Source organism: Palaemon carinicauda, chromosome 15 (genome assembly GCF_036898095.1).
Source record: "Palaemon carinicauda isolate YSFRI2023 chromosome 15, ASM3689809v2, whole genome shotgun sequence".
Classification (NCBI taxonomy): Eukaryota; Metazoa; Arthropoda; class Malacostraca; order Decapoda; family Palaemonidae; genus Palaemon; species Palaemon carinicauda.
This window is the reverse complement of record NC_090739.1, coordinates 137,641,159-137,647,944: the sequence shown is the minus strand read 5'-3', so window position 1 is coordinate 137,647,944 and position 6,786 is coordinate 137,641,159. Positions and strand designations below refer to the sequence as shown.

General features: G+C 35.8%; 1 pseudogene; it reads right to left on the bottom strand.

Annotated features, from left to right (window-relative positions):
• Positions 1–4,321: 4,321 nt before the first annotated feature.
• Positions 4,322–6,457, bottom strand: LOC137654203 (uncharacterized; annotated as a pseudogene).
• Positions 6,458–6,786: the final 329 nt, after the last annotated feature.

Below are 6,786 nucleotides of genomic sequence, written 5' to 3'. Positions count from 1 at the left end.
CTTAACAGTATATTTTGTCCTAAATCAAAGAACTTTGGTACAAAATAAAAACTTGAACTCTTCATCAAATTACTATGTTTTAATAATGAAACAAACAAATACATCAAAATCAAAATAAATGAAATCCTGAGTAAATACCTACCACAAATTAGACCGAATATAATATTCTATAATCATTCCAAAATAAAAAGTTTTGTTAATCGTAAAGAAAAGCTGCAAAAGACTTTTGAATCAATGGTGGTTTACCTATTTAACTGTCCAAATTGTCAATTAGCTTATATTGGCTCCACGAAAAAAAATGCATTTTTTCTCGGTACCAAGATCACAAGGGAATTAGCAGCCGGACTGGCAGAGCCTTGTCCAAACCTTTACAGTCCAGCATACGAGACCATTGCGAAATGGATTGTAAGTGTTCATTCTCTTTGGACAACTTTTCAATAATATACAGAGATTCATATGAAAATGAAATAAGAATAGCAGAGTCAATTTTTATAAAATCTAAAAAGCCACAACTTAATCAAGAAATTTAGATTTTATTTGTTTACAATATTTTTGTCCAGCTTGCTCTTTACTGTTTTACTTTCTTTTACCCAGGAACATGATTATTATTATTATTATTATTAATCCTCTGTGCCATGGTCTTCCACTGTCTTGGGGTTGAGTTCTCTTGCTTGAGGGTACACTCGAGCACACTATTCTATCTTATTGCTCTTCCTTGTTATTTTGAAGTCTTTATTGTTGATATATAATATATTTATTTTAATGTTGTTATTCTTATACTTCTCTTGCAGTATATTTCATTATTTCCTTTCCTCACTGAGCTATTTTCCCCGTTGGAGCCCTTGGGCTCATAGCATCCTGCTTTTCCATCTAAGGTTGTAGCTTAGTAAGTAATAATAGTAATGATATTATTATTATTATTATTATTATTATTATTATTATTATTATTGATAGTAGTAGTAGTAGTAGTAGAGTGGTAGTAGTATTAAGAATAGTGGTAGTAGTAGTAGTAAATTGCTCTCAATGGACGTAATGATTATGCGTTGGACCTCAAAAATTATCAAATTATTGATAGTAGACATTTTTACTACATGATTTTCATACTCTATATTTTTGACACCCTTCCTTTAGTATAAGTGATTTTTCTTTCTAATTTCCAGGAACTTTTTTTTTTATTCTAATAGATTGTTGAGTAAAATTTTCTCACATCGGGAGAATCCAAATTTATTTTTTTAATGGCTTTCGGACTGATGCTCACTGGACTATTTTCTCCTGTGCCAGTATTCTTTTTTGAATGATTGAATTGGAAATTAACGAGAGTTATTATTGAAAAGAATTTCATTGAATTGGAAATTAATGAGATTTGATTATTGAATAGAATATCTTCGGAAGTTTCACCGTGCATTGCACACTTCAGCAAACTATTTTGCTTCCATCATTAGAAAAGTGTTGTATGTTTACGTGTTTGCCGCTTTATAAAAAAGAAAACCAATGAAATTTTAATGTTTGTTTACTTTAAAACTACTTATAACTCTTATATATAAAAATTTCCACCGAAACTACTTATACCTCTTATATATAAGATTTTCATTAATAATTTTCCTCAAAAGTGAAAATTTGTGTACGAGTGTCTTATGCAAAGACCCTCACTCTATTAGTCGGTTCAAGAACTTGCAACGTGTCGAATTTCTCTATAGACAGCGCCCAATCTTTTTCGCTTTATTCCTTTTCCAGTACTTTCCTTTGGTTATATATTCTACATTTCTAGACCCTCCTCTCCTCTTAAATCTATTCTCTTCTAAATTTGACTATCTTTTTTCACTAACGTATTGTCCTCCGTTCTTTCCACATGAACGAACCACCTCTAAATCCGTTCTTACCATATGAACAAACCACCTGAAAGTCGGTTCTTCCCACTTGAACAAACCCCCTCAAAATCCGTTCTTTCCACATGAACAAACCACCTCAAAGTCCGTTCTTCCCACATGACCAAACCCCATCAAAATTCGTTCTTTCCACATGAACGAACCACAGAAGAATCCGTTCTCTCCACATGAACAAACCACCTCAATATCTCTCCACCTACGATAATCTTTCTTATCAGTTCTGCATATCTCTACGTTTCTCCCATGTCAATCCTTCTGGTTTACCATTCCCTTACCCCTTTGCATTTTAACTGCTTTATGTTTATGTTCACACTCCAAATTTACCAAGGGAAGAGAATGCAAGATGATACAAACAAGTAAATATTAAGAGACTGTGCCCGATGTGGTAACCTCACCATCCTTGTGAGCTAAGGTTTTGGGGAAGCTAATAGGTTCATCTGCTGAGTCATCAGCAGCCATTGCCTGCCCCTCCTTGGCCATAGATTGGGTGGAGAGGGGGCTTGGGTTCTTATCATAAGTATGCATGGTCAGTCTCTAGGGCATTGCTCTGCTTGATAGGGCAATGTCACTGTCCCTAGCCTCGACCATTCATGAGCGGCCTTTAAACCTTTAAACAGACAAATATACACGGGCGAGACGGACTAATGGCAGCGAATATACGAAACCATTATTGCAGGCAGAATCACTGTGCCCAAATCTCAGTTAATAGTTTATATATGAAAGATTTATTTTAATGTTACTATTCTTAAAATAATGTATTTTAATTGTTCATTACTTCTCCGATAATTGTTTTATTTCCTTATATCCTTTCTTCGCTGGGCTATTTTTCCCTGCTGGAGCCCTTGGCCTTGTAGCATCCTGCTTTTCCATCTAAATTATCTTACAGTCTATGTATTTTCCTTCTTCACTGGACTATTTTTCTCTGTTGGAGCCCTTGGCCTTTTAGCCTCCTCCTTTGCCAACTAGGTATGTAGCTTAGCTAGTAATAATAATGATGATAATAATGATGATAAATCTCTCTCTCAGGAAATGGACCGGAACCCCATATTTTTGGATAATGTTGGCAGGTCATTTTCTATATCCCTCACAACCTCTCCCCCTCCCCAGCCATCTACCAAAACCCTACCCGGTAGTCGACACGGGTTATTAATTAAAAAAAAGGGTGAGGGAACGCGCTCGTATGGGAAAAATTCTATTGAAATTAAGAGAAATTCTGATATATTTTGTGAAATCTCAGTGATTAAGATCTCAAGCTTGAAAGTACACTCGGCCACGCTGTTCTATCTTATTTCTCTTCCTTTTTTTATATGAAAGATCTAACTTAATGTTGTTACTGTTCTTAAAATATTCTATTTTCATTGTTTTTTACTTCTCTTATATAAAGTTTATTTGTTTCCTTGTTCCTTTCCTCACTGGGGTATATTTCCTTTTAGGGCCCTTGGGCTTAAAGCATATTGCTTTTACAACTACTATGAGATTCAGGGCCTCTGTAACACTATTTTTTCCACAATAATTTTTTATCTATGCATTTCATAAATATAACGCTTATTCAGAATGCACATTATATCTACACATAAATTTTGACTATACTCTGCATTACGTAGATTGAATAAATTTGGTACTTATAATGTAAAAGTGACGTTTTTTGAAGACGGGCCAACTTACTCAGAGAAAAGGTTTTGAACGCACTCGTTACGTAACTTATGACGGCATTTCTTCCCTCTTTCTCGATCGATGATTGGCTATACGTAACGAAGGCCATACCTCTGCCAACAATGACACAAAAGTTTAAATAAAGTCAAAGCAGTACACCTTTATGAACCCTGAAACCTCTCCACTGATAATTGTCATAATGAACAAACCAACAAAATATGTTAATAAATACAAAAACATTTCGATTATTAGTCTAACTCCCAAAATAAGTTTCCTAAGAAATTACAGTCTACTTTATAGGTCACAATCAGATTGACAAGGTGTAGGGAATAGTTGGTAATTTTCAAAAAAGTAGTAGACAAGCTTGATTTGATAACTGCTATATCCAATGTCAAGCAATTTTTTTTTAATGTCTGTCTACCTACCTATTTACTGTAAAAAGAAAAAAAAATAGCCGGTACCCTAATTTGGCTTTAAACCTTCACCAATAATTATCGTCAGAATGATGACTTCATGAGGCTCCACCCACTTTGGCCTGGTTATAATTCAGGATAACACTGAAGGCTATCATGGGCATTGTTGGATCAGAAAATTTAAATTCTGGCTATAAAAACTAATTTCTCGAGTAGCTGTAAGAAGTGCTAAATGATCCTCAAGGATCCCAGCAGTTGGCCTAAACGTTTAATTCATGTATACTACTGTTGCGGCACTACTGCTACAGTAGTATTACTACGCTAGCACAGATTGTACAAATAAAACTCCTAAAACTATTCATGATTTATTTACAAAATGCAGTCATCCTCACTCTCGAGGAAAATATCATCTTCCCCGTCCTCATCGTCACTGGCCAGGCTAATGATGACTGGTTCTACTGTCTCTCGGATATTGTCCGACTCCCAATACTCCTCTTCGAAATGACGGGATTGTCGAACTGCTCCTGCCCACACTTCTGGGGTAACAGAAAGCCTGGCTTCCACCAACCTGTCCTGCAGGTCGGATCGAGTAAATCAACGGAGGGAGGAACGTACGTGTCTCTTCATGAACCCCCACTCCTGTTCAATTGCATTGAGCTCGGGGTGAGCGGGGGCAAACGCACAACCTCATGGCCCCATTCACGGATGTTGTTGTCAATCTCATACCTTAGCTCCGGCCGATTCTTTTGGCAAATAAGCAGCAGCTCCGAGTGTGTGGCAGAAGGTCGGAACGATATCCTGTGCTGTTCTAGCCACCCGACGAGAGAACATAATAGAACATTAATACCTGAAAGATAGATCATAAATTGTTACACGTAGTACAAGCAATAACGTGCAATTTGATCAAGTTCCCATTAAAATAGGTTATTTGACTCTTCGAACAATTTATATATATATATATATATATATATATATATATATATATAATGTGTATGTATATATACATATATATATGTATGTATATATATATATACATATGTATGTATATATATATATATATATATATATATATATATACATATATATATATATATATATATATATATATATATATATATATATATATATATATATATATATATATATATATATATATTTACACACACACATCATATATATATATATATATATATATATATATATATATATATATTATATATATATATGTACAGTATATACACAGATATATATATGTATATATATACATATATATACATATATATATATATATATATATATATATATATATATATATATATATATATATATATATATATATATATGTATATATATTGGAAGTCATTATAATTACCTGACGAGATCTGCCTTTTTGGTTGCTGATGTGGGGCATCGACTCTCCTCGAGCAGTGTGCTATGATATGGTGCATTATCAAGCACAAGTACAGATGGCTCGGGAAGGGATGGCAGAAGTTGCGTCGTTAGCCACTGTTTGAACAACTTTGCATTCATCTCGCCACGGTAGTCTCCCTGATTGGTCTTGGCCAGGTAGCACAGGTATGAACCATCTATAAAGCCCTCATTCGTGCCAGCTGCCACCACCGCAAAACGCTCACCTTCTCCAGGAGGAACCTGATGACTGTAAGTGGGGTTGGTGATATCCTGTGTAGTGTCTTCCCATTCCCTGTTGTGGGCCATCCTCGTCGTGAACGAGGTTTCATCTACGTAAACGACCACTCTCCCCTCCTCCCACTGGCGTCGTAGATCACGGAGAGCAGTTATCCGGCGGCATCATACAGTTTCCAGAGATTCCTTCCTTACATACATCTTACATTGGGAAGTTTTATACTTGAATCCCATAGAATGCAAGAGTCGAAGTACTGAAGCCCATGATGTCATTTCCGGAATAATGCCAGCTGTTTTGATGTCATTTGTCAAGGAACCAACAGTAAAATGCTCCTTTTCGGCAAACTTTCTGTGGATACAGCGACGAATGCCACCAATCGTAAAGTTATCAAAGACAGGCGGCACTTGTGATCCTGACTATGGTGAAGGAACGGAACTGGAGGCACAGTTGACGGTGACCCTCACTGCACCTGCAGTCATGCCCAAAACATAGCCAGCACGGTCGTACGGCCTAAGAAAAAGAAAAAAAAATTATATCGGATGATCCGTTGGTCTGATGGAGATTTTAGCACAAAATTCTTATTTTAACAAAAATATTTATATGAAGACTGTTTACATACAATCTCTCTCTTTCTCTCTCTCTTGGTGGCATAGTGAATAGTTAATGGAAATGTTCAAAAGCCTCAATGACATTACATGTATTATAATCATGTTACGCTAAATACAAATCAGACCGTAAAAGTTGGATTTAAACTAGAAACTGAATAATTACCTATTCAGGCTATAGTAAATACGGCCACGGGATTTCTCTTGACTGTATAAAGTTGCAAGTCGTAAGACAAATGCAGTTTTGCAACCACGGGGGCAATTCCAAATCCTGTTAGCCATTGTTGACTGTTATGGGTTTCAGAGCCGATGGAACAAGGTGAATGGGTGTCTGGTGGATGGGCGGGGCAAAATTGGGTCAAAAGGTGTTTACATTGCTTACGCAATGAATGTTTTCCACTCTTGGCTCGTTATCACTGGCCATGGCGTCGGATAGATAATTTTTACTCTACAAAAATTGAAACTATCGGGTTTAGGTTATTGATAATGCTGACAAAATTTGTGTGTGGTTGTAAAATATACATATGTCAACTTTCAGCTACATCCGATGCTTTGATAAGGAGCAAAGTCCAAAAAACCGTGTT